The 16,585-nt window shown below is 37.0% G+C and overlaps 1 protein-coding gene across 1 annotated transcript in view; it reads left to right on the top strand.

Annotated features, from left to right (window-relative positions):
- Positions 1 to 6,588, top strand: part of TFAP2D (transcription factor AP-2 delta) — a 59,394-nt gene extending 52,806 nt beyond the window's left edge. The window contains exon 9 of the transcript XR_005818678.1: positions 6,576 to 6,588. The gene's annotated coding sequence lies outside the window, so the exon portion shown is untranslated. The remainder of the gene's footprint in view (positions 1 to 6,575) is intronic.
- Positions 6,589 to 16,585: the final 9,997 nt, after the last annotated feature.

Genomic DNA, 16,585 nt, shown 5'->3' with positions numbered 1-16,585 from the left:
CTATGATTTGCTTAGATTTGTCCTTGCTCATAGTAGGTATATAACTTAGGTACCTACTTTAGTGCTATCAATCTATCCTCCCTCTGTGCAATGAGGGAAACAGATGCATCTCCATGGAACTCCTCCTCCTTAATTCACTAAGATCAGCTAAGTGCCTAACAGAACGTAAACTTTGCTGAATGAATTCTTCACTCCAGCACCTTTGCAAAGAGTGCTAAAATCAAATGAATGTTCCTCCATGATATCTTCTTCAGAAACATTGCAGAACCATTCTAGAACATGAAAAGTTTGAGCGTGGAAGTAGGTAACCACTGGTTAAAAGTGAAAAAGAAATTCATTCTTTTTCTATTGTCCAAACTGAGGGGGAGAAAAAGAGAGGAGGAGAGAAATTTAAATGTTTGACCATGTCAGATATGCAGATTTGCCACATAAAAATGTACTGTAAAGCAATTTATTTATGGTACTGCACTTCAAGATGATAATAAATTTAAATTATATTTTAAAGGAGGGAAAAAAGAGAAGAAAAATGCTTTATAAATCCTTTTCAAGTTTTTCACTAAAATATCAATCTTCTGGAGATGGGGGAATGACTGGTTGTATAGATTATTCTGTAAAACTGTTGAAAAAGCAGTGTTTTATTACAATCATACTCAAATGTCTGATATTGGAAAATCATATGTATACAGCATTATTTGAAATATTCACCTATTTGCAATATGGTCTAAGGTTCCAACAATAATTTATTTAAACAGTTACATCTTTTCCCATTGCATAATCACTACAAGTCTATGCTCTGCAGACAACAAATTATTTTTGACCTTTATTATCTTTTGATCTATTAATATTAAAGAAAACTGAGTACCCTTGAAAACCCAGAACATCCAGTTTTAACCTTAATGACCTCTACAGATTTTTGGGAAGGTTTCAGTACAGATCTGATTCAAGCTGATTGAATTCCTAGAGATTCTTACCATTAAGTGTCTATCTGCCTTTACATCCTCATCTTTCTTATTTTTCTTTTAGTATCTTAGCATATTTTAAAGGCAAAATTATTTCAAAAGGGTAGCTGCAAGGTTTGTTGACATTCACAGGCTCTCTGTTATTTATTTTAATCTGTACTTAATTTTATTGGAAGAAAAAAAGTAATCTTTGCTACCTTTTCTGTTGAATTAGTTGTCAGAACAGATTCATGTTAAAACGCCTTTGGTTTTCAAAACAGGAACTTTCAGTGTGGTTTTAATTGATGAATTCACTGATGTTCCTGTTAAAAATTCGGACTAAGTTCTCATTCACTTTCCACACATACATGCACAGTGTTCCCATGGGGTTTTGTTTGTTTGTTTGTTTGTGCATTGTTTTCCATTTCTAAGTCCTTGTCTCTGTGGAAAAGTTCCCACCTCAAAACACATTCATGAATTAGGTCAGCCTGAAGGAAGGGCATGGTTTGAAGTTACTGGGTGCTCACTGGTAGCAAATTCAAGTATATTTGTATCTTTTTGACTTTGAAATAAATCTGATGACAAAAGATGTTCTCCCTTTGAAAGATCATGGAATTATTTATTTCACTCTAGTCAAAAACATCTATGTACAGACAAGTGACCAAACCTCTATGGCCAAAGCAATGAATCATTACAATTTTTGAAACATAGAAATGCTTAGATTCATAGGTCAAGTGTTGGATGTGTATTTGGATCCTGTTGTATTTCAGGCTATTTCCCAGCTTTTTATACATTACACTTCACCCACCATGACTATCAAAACACATTAAGTAGTTCAGTTGACTCCCAAAAACCAGTCATTGCTGCTTGGATTTATTAGCAATTTAATGATGAAGTAAACACACTGACTAACCACATGCCTTTCTTTATAGAGCAAGGTGTTACTCACTGTGAATAAGACGAGTACAAATAGCTCTTGCATTGACTAAGTTTAGAAGGTAAGTCTCCAAAAGAGCTAGGAGTGACATTCTTACCTCCAACTTCTGCCCTAAGATCTGGCTGTTCACAAAGACCTCAATTAGTACCACTAAATGGCAGAGATGCGTAGCAAAGGGAGAGTTTTATGCAGGTGACGAGAACTGGTACAGCATTCATATGGTCTGTAAAGGGGAGTGAACCACAGACAAACAGCAACCTACAACTGAAGACTATCAGCAGTTTTGTCCTTCAGGCTGTCATCCTAAGCCCTGTTTTTTTCCAGGTGTCATTCTGTTGCCTTGGAGATCTGGCACAAGGGGTGAATTTGGACCTTTCATTTACTGCTTTTTATTTTTTTAAAGAGAAATTCCAAAATTCTTTGGGAAAATACTTCAGCTCTCCAAATCAACAAGGAATCTGCTCTTTGAAGCTTCTCTTTAACTTTTCCTGAAAACAGCAACAAAATATCTGCTACTAAGCAAGCAAAATGTATAGTCTATCCAAATACTGGACCTCTGTGTAAATATTTCCCCAGCTCATCTCTTCCTTTGAACATGACTCAGTGGCACAGCTGCTGCTCACAGTTTTGCAGCAAGGCTCAGGAGGGGCTGCTTTAGTGTCCTAAGAGCCGATTTCTGTAACTGCCTTTGTTTTTTTTTTTTGTTGTTTGTTTGTTTCCTCACACCAACAAGCAGTTTTGGTCTTAGATATCTTAGGTATCCAAAATGGCTGCTGGTGAGTTCCAAAGTCATTTGATTTTCTTTTACCTTTTGGAGAGATAACTCTGCTGCTCTACTCTTTATTTTTATGGTCAAGAAAAAAAAAAAGAAAAAAAAAAAAACATTAATAGAAGGCACAAGCCTGCAACACAAGGAAAAATCAACAAACAAATATACAGGAACTGTAATTATAAAAATAGCATCTGCCTCTGCCCTTGTTACAGGTTCAACAAGACTTTAAGTACAGATGTGTGGGGAATGAGGGAAAGAGGAAGATAATGTCATTTTCCTTTGCCAGGTGAAAGTCATTTAGAGAGGTCTAATCTTTATATTATTATTATTATTATTATTTCTGTTCTTTGCTTTCTTCATTTTGTACAATTAATTCTATTCTGTACAGCAGCTGTTGTGATTGTATTTAAATGTGAGTGCGCACTTGGTCACCAACAATGTCCTACTTATTGGTTTGGGGTTTTGTTTTTTGGTTCGGTTTGGTTTGGTTTTTTACTTAATTTAATTTATCATTCAGTGGTGAAAAACATAATCTTTTATATTTCTATTTCATATACAAGCTACCTGTTTTATGTGAGTCTATGAGGATAATGACCACATTTGAATGAACATTTCACGGCAATAAAATCTATGTTGATTTAAACCTGAATTCTCTGTGCTTGAAAATAATGTCTATGTGTGCATAAAAAAAATGGAAAACCAAGCTGTCTAGGAACTGTCTCTCTAACATTACAGGACCTAGAATTCCATCTGATATACAAGACACACACTGCAGAGGAACACCAATAACAATATTGATATACTACAATGAAGAAACCAGCTTATGCAGAGTTTAGAAGTATACAGGGATTATCGCTTGTAATTGTGGTTATCTTAAATATTTATCTCATCTTGAAACCATTAACTCGATTTCATTCTTGGTATATCAAGAGAAAGATATAATGCTTGGCAATTGTCCTGTCCTAAAACAGGGATCCAAGCTAGATGTGATGATTTATATTAGATTTGTCTCTCAGTTGACCACAGTGGAAAAGTGTCAAGAATCTTAATCCGTCTCCATTGACACTGGACTCAACCTAGAAAACTAGCTAACCTTGAATACTAATATTTAGATAACCAAACTAAAATGAGATATATGCTCTCAGAATTGCCTTCTCCATGATTGCATAGAAAGACTGTGACAATGCTGGCAATCAAATCCACATCTCCACAGTCTCAAATTAATTCTTTAACCTTCTGACTACAAGCTTACAGCAGTTCAATTCCAATTCCTACTTCAGCTAAGGGTCTGCAAGCACTCCCACTCTAGATTTTGGTCCCAGTGTTGTGGTTGGATTCTTCTCAGGCAAAAAAAAAAAAAATGAGAATGAAAAAATGTCTTTAGATGTAATTAACATCCTTCTGCAGGTTTGATTTGAAGTAATGCTAGCTCAGATGTTTAACCAAACTTTCCAAAACAAATTGATCAGAAAAGTTTTGTTGAAAAAAATAAATAAATAAAATCTAAAAGAGATATTTTTAGGCAGTTTCCCAAACATATAGTTTCAAAACCATTTGGGAACCTGAGGACAACCTTTTGTGTGTTCTTTCAGTTCTTACAGAAATGACTTTATGAGTAATTCTAGACAATGACACACCAAGGGCAGAGCTGCAATGGCAGAAACTTCAGAAGGATTTCAGGTGAAAAAGGAAATGGTTTGGAAGGCAATTTCTACTTGTTTGAATTTGGTTTATCCAACCCACACCTCTGTTCCCTGTCAAATGAACTCTCACTAATTAATATTACCCCTTATTCTTCTGGGAAATACAGTTTCCCTGGTGCTATGCTGAATTCCTCTGATCAGTTCTGTATGTGCTCTTGTCCAAAGTCAGAGGAAATATAACTGTGACAAATTCATCAGTATTTTAAATACAAGCACATGAGAGGTTGGCTCTGCCGTCTCTCTTCACTTTGGTGTGTAAATTTTCCTACTCACTCTATTAAAAGAAAAAGAAGAAAAACCCACTGAGATTTGCAAAATTACAGTGCCAAAATACATGTCAATGTGCAATAGTAGCCTCTAATTTGTAGACACTGCAACATGCAAGAAGATGAAAAGCAAAAAAAAAAAATTAGTAATAAAAAATACACCTTTACCAGATTTTATATGTAAGCTCCATATAGAGAGTTTGTACTAATTTGCATTCTAAGTAATTGACAAAGCAAAACAAGGGAAAAATCTGTAAAATGCTGAGTACACTGAACTCCCAGCATTAGAAGAACTGATGTATGGCAATATTTGCATGTGTTCAATGACAGAACTACTTATGTTAGAGAGGCTGGGTGTTCACTTATATTTTGCTGAAAAATGCAGATTTTTTTCTAGGGAAGCACTAGAAGCCAAACTAATAAAATGGCTAGCCTCTTAACTACTATTTAGGTTCATCCCCCTGTTGAGAAGACATGACCAAGAAATCAATGAGAACTTCAAGCCTTTCAGTTGTTTTCCCTGTGGGCAAACGTTCACGGTTTTGTTGTTATTATTGCTTGTTGTCCTGGAAATATATTTGAATTATTGATGTATAAATGCAGATTCTGAAGTAACTCAAAACACTTTATTTTTGAAGAAAGCATTTCTAGGATTACACTGAAGTGCGGGACATGGTTCTACCCATTCGTATCTCTTACACTAGACAGACCTACGCAAAGACAGTCAAGATGAAGTCTGCTGTCATTTTATACAAACAGACATAGTGGGGACATGATTCAATCACACACATATAAACATCTAGTGACATCTTAGGCAGCCTTGTCTATCCTGCTTGCCTTCCCACTGCTTCTCCAGAAGGACTGTAGTGTCTCACAGCTCCTTCACTATATTTGTCGATGCCTTGCACATATCTTGGATACCCAAGGAAGCCTGGAATAGTACTAACTATCAGCTTTCAATAAACATACATGTACAGTACAGTCTGCATACACAGTCTGCACATAAAGAACTACTCTGGTTCAGTTGCTCACACATAGTCAACTGCTGCCATTTCAGCAGCCCAGAGTACTCTGCTTGGTGTCCATCTGTCACTTCATCAGTAGCTTCAGGGAAACATGGGCTTTCCACAGGTCTTGTAGATCTATCTTAGCAATGTATATAAATGCCTGATTGGTGTGTGTTTGTTTTAAACAAGACAGAAACAGACTCTTTTTACTGGTGTCCAGTGATGGGAAAAGACGTGATGGACAAAAAATGAAAAACAGAAAATTCCATTAAAAAAAGTAAGAAAACCTTTTTGCCTGTGACTTTATTTGAGCTCTGGACTAGGTTTCCCAGAGAAACTGTGGAAATCCTTCAAGATTCCCAGAACCTGGGAACTGTATATGGCCTTGGGCAACAAGTTCAAGATGACTCTGTTGTGAGCAGAGTGGGTGAACTAAGTGATCTTGAGATACCCCTTCCAACCTTCCCCATTCCGTGATTCTGTGAGCCCTTTGGACAGAGTTCAGTTGCTCACATAGAATCTATCAACTTTTGAAATAAATAAGATATCTTTCCTCATCTGTATGCACTTTTCCAGACAGAACATATGTCATATTTTCCAGCCCCACTCAAATTCCTTAGATCCTCTTGTCCATAAATGCATGAAACCGTGAAAAGAGCAGCTGCCTGGCATCAGTTTTAGTTATGGCTCAGTACCTGTGCCAATACAAGCCAATGTACTGGTGGCACATACACAAGCAGTTTCAACACCCTATGAAACTCAACATTTAAAGTCTTGGACTGGTTATGAAGTCTCAGGAAGATAAGTCCTATTACTGTTCTCACCCAAAGCCATCCAGTTTTCATACATTTTTGTTAATACACTTTTAACACAAATATTAGTGAAATGCAGTTAAATTAAGGAGTTATCAAAGCATTGAACCTTTGCCAATTAATTTACAGTGTGAAGCCAGTAATAAAACTGCATAGAAAATTAAGAATGGTTCGTAAAGAGCACATTTGTGGAATTGGATACTCTATGAATAAACTGATGGAAGTATGCCAAGATATTATCTCCTTATCTGTCAAATTTGGATCTGAGAAATAAGTGGCCAAACTTTTCCTTTAAAAATGACGATTATGTGAAAATAAAAATGAAAAATAAAACAAACAAACAAACAAAACTTGTTTTCATGAAATAACCAAGGAATTGATGGATCCTATATCATTTGGTGTCTTCACAGCAACACTGGATGCCTTACTGCAAGACACACAGGCAGCAGGACTCATGATCTGGAAACTCCTCCAGCTATTTCAAGCAGCAGAAGAAGGTATTTTGGTTGGCGAGTTTTGCAGTCTATTTCAGTCTGTGTTTGTTGGTACATCCATTTGCAGCTCAGTTAGGATAGTAAGGGATGGATTTTGACTATCCAGTCTCAGCTGCTATTCATATCTCAAATATCATAAGTAGCTTCTTGACAATTGCTTGCTCCTTTAGAGGAGTTGATTTTACCACTGACACATAGATTATTTCAAACTTTGTGCAAAATGCAGTAAAGACAGCCTGTCCCTGAGGAAGATCATTAAAAACTTTCTGTAAAATTCAGACAATAATATGTGCATATAATTTAAATCACACAAATGTGCCACTGCAACTATCAATAAAGGTCATACAGTAACAGGGAATGGTATGAGGCCAAAGCCAGATGAAACCCTTGACTCATTAGCTTTCAAAGAAAGGTACATATATATCTTGTTATTTTGTATACAATATATAATATAATATATAATTATACTATTTTGTTATATTATGGTTATATTTATTAATCTTATAATAAGTGTTCTAAAGTTATGAAGTAGATCTCTTCTAGATCATATGTCATATCTTTCAGTCCCATACTTCAGGGCTTCTGGCCAGGACTCAAGAAAACCTCAGTTAGGTGCACATACCCAATCTGCAAAGTGTTCTTGTGAAGGTCTGCATCTACTGTACCTGATGACAAACCCCAAGATAAAAGTAGAAGAATCCCACCTCATAAACAAACTAAACATATATATTTTTCAAGTGATGATGATGATTGTCAATCAAGCTGGTTTATTTAACAAACTTATCTTTAATAATAAGGATTAGAATAATATATAAAGAATACTATGGACAGTGCGTTTGTATGCTGTATTCTGAAATTATAAAGATTTCTTCTAATTTTTAATTGCACTCTAATAATTCTTGGGATGAAAAAAAATTCTAATTCACTGAATAATATTTGACGTTAATGATATAAAGTGAGTTTATTATTTATAGTGGAGAGAAATGTACTTTTATCTCCTTCAAATGCCAGCTCAGACAATACCTCCTTGTTTCTTGCTTTCGTCAAGTTGCAAAATATCCCAAAGGAGAGAAAATATCACACTACATTTTTTACTTCTAGCATTCAGTGTCTTGGTGGTATCTTAAGGACCATATATAGACTTTATTTGACTCAAAAAAAAATATATATATACTAATGGTCTTTGGTAGGTCCAGGGTTAATTCCAGACTGCTCTTTTTGCCCCTTATTCTATAGGGCTTCTCCTTGTACTCATGAATGTGAAGTTTGCAGAAAAAGTACACCAAAAACTGAAAATTCAACAAGAACCATGAATGGACCAGACACTGACAGCCTCTTTGGGACAAAACTTAAACAGCTTTCTAGATGATCAAAAGAACTATGAACAGCTTCTTATAGACCTTCTCAAACTTGTCAAGGGAGAGCATAACTGCATGTATTTCTTACTCACAGTTTGGAATCATTTTCTGTTTGCGCAGGGAAGTGTAATAACTGTTTCAGAATGACACCAGTAGGAGAAGGAGGCACATGATTAAACAGGATATTACCACCTGGGGACTTTATTCTGAATGGCACAGGGTGAGTTTTTCCCTTTGACAGAGCTTGTTGCATCTGGACTCGCAATAGGAAAGGTCTCTGATGTGTGCTAACCCCTTTTCCCCCATGTTTAGGAGACTGCTTGTTGACCCACACCAAAATGTTCCCAATTCTAGCCATAATGGACCATGGAAAATCAGTAGAGAGTTCACGGTTTCAGTGCTCAAATTGTTGCTGTTTTACTATTCCTTCATCCCCTTCAAAAGTGACGACAAAGCCCAGTTCTCTTCAACAGTTGAAAACCCAAGTGACCCTTCCCAAATCTCTTTTCTCACCAGCATCATGTCATACAACCACACTGTATGTCTACTGCATGACTGAGCATTGCTCATCCTGCTGCTAGGAGGAATACCATGTTTCACATGAGTGGATATATAATTACTGATCTACAAATTCCAATTTATATTCCTTGCACATTTTAGATGTGATGCATGTTGTCTGTGTATTTTCTTCTGTGTTTCAGTTTCTGTTCTGCAGAAAATATGTGATTTCATACTCATTTTTGGGGGATTTGGTGTCAAAAGGAGTGCAAACATTTCGCATTCTCTTCCAAGTATTTTTTTTTAATATATAACATCTATTTATTTTCAATGCTCCATTTGAAATCATGGAAAGCCACTTTTTTCATTTGAAGTTCACGAAGTTTCAAGAATAATTTAAAAATGTCTTATTTATTGTGTAAGATTTCCATTTAAAAATAAGTCCAAATATTGCTCTATGCATGAGTACATGGTTAAAGAATATATGTAATGTGTATCAGGCCAGTGTAAGAATAGTATCAAAACAGACCATCAGGTTCCATCAGGTTCAGTAACCTGTCTCTCACAGGGACTATTACTAATGCCTCAGAAGAAGATAGCAGAAGCACTATGAATAAGAACAAAGAAGCAACTTCATCTGTGATTGCTCAATATCTTAGAATATGACAATTTGAGAAGCTTTCAAATAAATAATCAATGATGTGGAAAACAAATATTTCTTTTATAACTTAGTGAAGCACAGAGGTTAATTTGTTGCCTTTTTTTTTTTTTTTTTTTTTTAAGATAAACATAAATTTCCACATAATTAGGTGTTTAACAGTATGGTATCAGTTCTGTGCCCACTAATGTATTATCTGATGGAGGACTCAATTAATGAAAAATTAAAGGGGGATAATATAATTAATACTAATCAATACTGTTTTACAGGAAATAGATGCTGTCAAATGAACTTGTTTTTCTTCCATTTAATGAGATTACAAATTTGATTGACTTATAGAGCACATTTAACTTGCAATCACAGGGATGTTGGCTACAATAATAACAATTAGACAAGATACTGCATGCATTGAAAAGATCAAAAGCCATCTATTTCAACCTAAAAATAGATGAAGAAGAGAAAATTATGAATGAGCTATAAGTTCCAAACTGAGATTCAGGTTTCAGTTCCTGTCCTGACACCAGTTTACGTTCTTATCAATGAGAATATACAGCATCACCGTTGATAACATTTCTGTCTGAAAGATTGTGGGAAAACTGGTAAAGGGGAAAACTGTATCATGAAATGGATTAACTGGATGCCAGAAAAGACTGTATTAATAGAATGAAAATGAGCTTTTATGTCTGAGAAGAAAACATAGTGCTTGGAGGGAGAGTGGAAAGAAGATGGAGCCAGGCTCTTCTCAGTAGTGCCTAGTGACAAGAAAGATGACAATGGACACAAATTTGAGCCCAAGATGTTCCTTCTGAACACCAGAAAATATTTATTTACTGTGCAGGTGACAGAGCACTGGAATAGGTTACCCAGAGATGTTGTGGAGTCTCCTCCTTGGAGATCTTCAAAAGCTACCTGGACACCCTGCTCCGGGTGGTTCTCCTGGATCAGAGGTTGGGCTAGATGACCTCCAGAGTTCCCTTCTAAACAAACATACTGTGACTTCGTGACCCTGTGATAAGGGGTTTTGACTTCAGTGAACTTTGCTGAATGTCATTCTTGTTGCTGCAACATTGATCTCTTTTATTTTTTGTTACCCAAACATCTTTCTGATGCTCATGCCTGGTGGGATCAGGTTCCTTTTAATTCATTCTGTGACGAGGTCAGAAGTTTAAAGGGAACAAGGGAGCCCAGATTGGAGCTTCAGTACAGAAGGAGATCTGGACCAAGGCCAGGAGTACCAGAGCCAAAGGGGCTGGGAGAGGGAACCATTCTCCCGAATTCCAGTGTCCTCTCCACCACGCTGACTCACGTCCCTTCTTTTGTATCGCATGAGTTTTAAAAGATATCTCTGCTTTATGTTTTCACTGAAGTCAAGCAGAATCATCATACTCTTAGAAATAACCCTACTTGTCAGTTATCTAAAAAATTAGGTTACAACAAGGTTGGCCATTCAGGGAGTTGTGAAACTGATCATGTGATTTCAACATGTGATAAAACCCAGCTTGAGCCTCCTGAAACAAAAGTGGGTTCGCTGAAATTTTTTAAATATCTAGTTGGAGACAAACATGACAATGTTGAACTTCATTAGTGAAGACCAACAGCAGCAAAACAGAGCAATGATTCTGTGAGCTTTTTCTTAAGGAGCACTGTAGTCACATTTTAAGTAAGTTGTTACATAACTCCATAAACGAGTCTCATTATCAAAGGGCAGGTGTCTGAAAGTTTTTGCAACATAGGGTCAGGTTGTCAAATCAAGCCATTTGGAAATGTTAATTTAAAAATTGGGGAAAAAATATAAAGTTTAATTTTCATCTCACTCATTTTGATATCAGAGAACAAAACGTTTATTTTCAGAGCTGTTGAAATTATTCATTTACACTTGCTCATTTCAATGCCTTTTAGGTAAGAACCATTGATTTGTATTATACTTGTACATTCATAATAATGAAAGCAATGATATACAATTACCTTAGGATTACAACTCCAAATGGCATGTTTATATTAATATTAGTATCATATTCTATTGCTAACACTAATATTACATGGAAAGCAATGAGGATGTAGTTAACCTAATTCAGACAATAAGTCTGTGCCTAAATTTTTAGGTTATATCTGATCTTATGTGTCGGGAAGGGAAGGGAAGGGAAGGGAAGGGAAGGCAAGGCAAGGCAAGGCAAGGCAAGGCAAGGCAAGGCAAGGCAGGGCAAGGCAAGGGAGAAACTTAAAGTCTGTTAATAACATATAATATGAATTGCACCTCAGGATCCCACTATTACTTGGGCTGAAGTCCCTGGTGGTCTATGTCTTCCACACTGTGATACAGGAGCAAGCTGAAAGCAATATCCAGGGAATGGTTTGACTCTGGATATATTATAAGCAATTTTGGGAGCCTGAAATATGTTTCCCCTAAAGGTAGAATTTCCTAGCTTTGCTACATATTCTTTCATGTACCCAGAAAGTTTTTAACTCCCTAAAGCACTGCCTATGGTCATATTATCTGAGTGCCTACTTCCAGAAAGCAAGTTAAGAGAGTGGAGGAAAAAAAAAGAATGTAAGAGAAGGGGGTATCAAAAAGTATTTTCAATTCAGATAATAGGTCAGATCTTATTTTTCCTTCGCTTTCATTATAACTGATCAACTTTCTTCTGACATGAAATTTAAATCTTGTCTTTTGAGTATAGATAATTCGCTCTACAGTCTATGTCCTGAAATGTGAAGAGTATGCTTCCTGATCTTCAGTTCAGTAGACTCTTGGCAGAGCATAAGAGCATGCTGATCCTATATGAATATAGCTTAAACCTAGTTTTTCAACTGAATCACCAAAAAACAGTCTGTATCTACATAAATATAGTATCTACATAAGCATAATTGAATTAAATTTGATAAATAAGTGTGAAATATCCTAACTTTGTCATATTAAACATTCAGTAAAGTGCTGTTTGTTTGTCCTTGACTATGTGCCTTTTTTCTTAAGGACAGGGTCTTTTTGTTTGGGAATAGGAACAATAAAAACTAAAACGTATATGCTTTATTCAGATGAACAAGCCAGTTCCAGATTTACGTGTTCGTTTCTAAACCAAGGAAACTGGAAGATATGTTTATATTTTTAGTTTGAATTTTTTAAGGAAACAAGTTTAGCAACTTTTCTGATTGTTTTGTTTGGCTTTTAAGAGGAAGAGATTTTAGAAAGGATTAAGTCCTATTTAAAATGTGGAGGTGGAGAGGAAGTATAACCTTGCAACTGAGACAGCAACTCCTGGGACTCCCCTGACTCTTGTGATACAAAAAATAAGTCATTCAGCAGTAGTTCATGCATAAAATCTTCAGTTTAGCATTGCATCATCTAACTTCTACTTTTCCTGTCAGTCATGGAAATCCCTAAAGTTAGCACTCAGGATACTTATTCAAAGAAAGTTTGGGGACTTGAGACACTTTGGAGACACAAAACACCAAGGTGGAGAAATCCAAGCACATAGGAAAGGACAGCAGAGATGAGCAAGGCCTTGCATTCTGTATTTTAGGGAGCCAAACAATTATTTAAAGTTCATTAACTTCAACCCTTTCTCTTGAGTCAAGTGCCTATATCAATTTACAATAAAGATGAGGAGAATATGGACAGAGAAGAAAAGGTGAAAAACTCTGAATTCTTAATCTGGGAGATCTGATAGTCATTCCTGCTCCTAAGAGTTTGCAGCGTGTGGAATTTCTGCAGTGTGTAGAATTCTTTTCAGGAGGAGATGTTAAGGTTGTATCTAGGTGTTTGGTGAGGCATCCCATCACATTGCTCCCAGGTCCACATCCTTGATGACATCATGTGCCCAAGTTTCTTGTGAAAACAAACAACAACAACAAATCAAAACAAAGACAGGTAGTACAGAGGAATAAAACATAATAACGTGAGTAGGGTACATAGTTAAACTCTGGTATCAGAATAACTGCTGATTCTAGTAATACAGACATCACTTGGTAAGGCTCTTTTCCAAATAGCTCAGATGCTGTGCAAGACCTGACCTGGGAGAACTAGGTTTAGATTCCTGCTCCAAGGCACATAAAGGAAGAACCAAATCTTCATTTACCACCTCCCATTATCTGAATTAAAATAACTGCATCCTCATAATTTTCCATGATTTTTTTTTCTAGTGATAGAGTATTATATTGTTAATATAAACATGCCATTTGCCATTGTAATCCTATGAATACTACCACAAAGGGAGATAAATTATTTTATTGTTCTCTAGTATGGGCAAAGTAATTCCCACTGGAGCAGAGTCATCTAGTGGGAATATTTCCACCAGAACTTCAGCAACTGCTTGTTTCACGGTATCAGAAAATTCTCTATGTGAGAAAAGTTGGTATTGAAAGTATGTAAGTGTCTGTAGTTGTGGAGAAGGAAGGAATAGGTTGGCATGGAAAAACTGAATTTTAGATTTAGATGTAGTGAAATCTCTGAGCACAACTGTGAATCAAGACATTTTTCTGTACAACTCATTTCCTGTTTATGAAGGACTCCATTGGCTGCATCAAAGACTGGAAGCCAGGTAAGTACCACAGATAGACAAGTGACATCTGAGATCTTTTTTTATTGTTATTGGAGAAATCCAAAATTGTAATTCTATTTTTCCAAATAGAGAATAGCATTTGCCTCAACAAAATTCACTATCTTTCAGACTGTAAGTGTGGGCTTACTGGCTATGAGTGGATATTTGCTATCATTAGCTCAAAACAGACACCCATGTTTTGTACTCTGGTTTTAAATTTGTACTTATCTGCTTCTTCATATTTGAGAAAAATCTCATCCTAAAAAAAAAAAAAAAATCAAATTGCTGAGATGCGATGCTGTTTTTAAATTCTTCTCTACCCACCTCCCCTTGCCTTTTAAGTTTTCTCTTCTTTGCTCTTTTCCAGATATTTAACAATTTTACAGTTGCTGCCAAAAGCAAACAGAAGAGCGTCCTTGCTCTCAGCTGGAAAAACAGAGCAAAAGTATCTTCAGTGTCTCCATGTGGTGGTGATTGGGATTTTCATAAGGCTGTTATGCTCTTTGCTATCATTCATCCCTTGCAACTCTTCCCCATCCCAGATTCAGAGAAGAAAGGCAGAAAGAAAACCCCAAAGCAAAGGCAGCAGCAATGTCCTCCTGTAAACAGACTATGTCTTCAAACATACTGTGAATGGTTTTTTAACAGGACACATGCCTTACTAGCAAGAAGGACTCTGAAGCATTCCCTGAGTTTGCCAAACATGTCATTACAAACATGCTCTTAAAACCAGGAGAGACACGGTGGCAACAAACCAGCTGCTGGGTTTCCTGTGTTGTGATTCTTCGGTTGGTCCTTCATTACTGATTCTGTCTGGTAGAGATTTCTTTTTCTATCTTCCTCTTGTATAAAAGGGCAGAAATCACAGGGAAGACCCTGCTAGCCTTCAACAATATATTTCTGGCCCTTCTTTTCACAAGAGGGTAGAACTGATGATTGAAATAGTCACACAATAGCCCTTTCCAGCCATCATGCTCCTCTGCATGGCTCTCAGGATGTTTCAGAGGCCTTCTGGGGGAAGACATTTCAGATTGTGTTGCTGTCTCTGCCCTGTCCTCCCTGGCTGCAAGCAGTGGTATGGAAGGTTGGCAACACTAAGGCAGAAGGAAGTGGGTCCTGGTGCCCCAGGGTGACACCTTCTTCCTGATCCCTGGCTTGGGAACAGTCTGTAGCAAAGGGGGGACCAGGGACATCATCACTGATGGGAGGACTCGGAGTCTCTTCTCCACAGGTTTATTAAATATGGCAAAGTGTATGGACCTGTCCAAGTGGTCTCAGCACATGTGGCTGTGCTTTCCTGGCTTGCTGCAAGATGTTCCTGGCACCTCTGAGAAAGATTGAGGATGTGTCTCCAAGAAAATTGAGTGCTCTAGCTTTGGAAAGCCAAATGCAAAGAAAGAAACCCCCTTGATGTGACTGTGGATGCAACATGGAGAATAGATTTGTCATCAAACAAAATGGGAAGATGAATTTATTTTAAGAGGTGAGTCTTGCTATTATTCACAAATAAAAGTGCTAAAACACACATTGAATTTGGCTTCAACACAAACGCACATTGAAATGGCTTTTTGTAAAGCCATGAATGAGCAGACTGAATTTTGTTACATTTTGAGGTACCTATGCTATATGACTTTTTCCCCTTTAAAACAAATTGCAAAGAGTTCGTTCAATGAAAAATACTGAATTCTAAAATTCACGTGGAAATATATGGAAAATGTATAGTCAGAAAAAAAAAAAAAGTAAATAAAAAATAAAAGCTAGTTTGCAAGAAAAGGTAGAAAACACGTCGGAAAGGACTGAACTTTCAGTTAATGTCAGAAAACCGCCTTTACATGACAGCTTGCAGCGAGCAGCAGAGGGCGCTAAGATAAATTGATTTATTTTAAACTCCAGCCAGTTATAGGCTTTTCGGGGGTTGGATTTTGGGGGCATATAGTGTATTGTAAAGACTCTCGATGGCTTTAAAATGTTAAGCATGACTGAAAGTTCTGAAACATGACGAGAAGCAAGTAAAGAGGTTGTTTTTGTTTTTTTTTTTTTTTTTTTTTAATGAAAAAATCCTATGAAATAACTGTAATATGACATTGAATTAAAATCTATATTTTTTTTCTCCCATCACCAAAGCAGCCAACAGAGTGGCATATCCTCTCTCTCCTGTGCCAGGGCTACTAAAAGACAGCTCGGTGAGATGCTCAGGATAATTGACCTAGGCCCTACATTGCATTTAAAAGCAGAGGATAAAATATATTCTTGATTCTTTATAAAAGAGATTCAAACACTGAGCACTCTGTTAAGGAGAAAAAAAAAAAAAAATCTGTGCAAATTACGAAGCTGCACCTACACACATTTATCCTAATGGAGGAAACACTGACAGCAGCAGCATTTCTAGCAGAGGAAACGTTTGGCTGCTTGTAACTCCCAGCTACGGGCTGCGAATAGGAGGAGGGAGCTGCAGGAAGGGAACCCCCATCAGAGGGCGCCGGTGCCCCGCTCAACGCCGCTCGGCGCCACCGGCTCCGGGGCCATTTCCCGGCGTTGGCACAGCTAGGGCGGCGGGGGGGGGAAAGGGGTTGGAGGGCTCTACACGGCCCAACACGGGGCTGGAGG

The sequence above is a fragment of the Cygnus olor genome, chromosome 3 (genome assembly GCF_009769625.2).
Source record: "Cygnus olor isolate bCygOlo1 chromosome 3, bCygOlo1.pri.v2, whole genome shotgun sequence".
Taxonomy (NCBI): domain Eukaryota; kingdom Metazoa; phylum Chordata; class Aves; order Anseriformes; family Anatidae; genus Cygnus; species Cygnus olor.
This window is presented reverse-complemented; position numbering and strand designations above follow the sequence as displayed.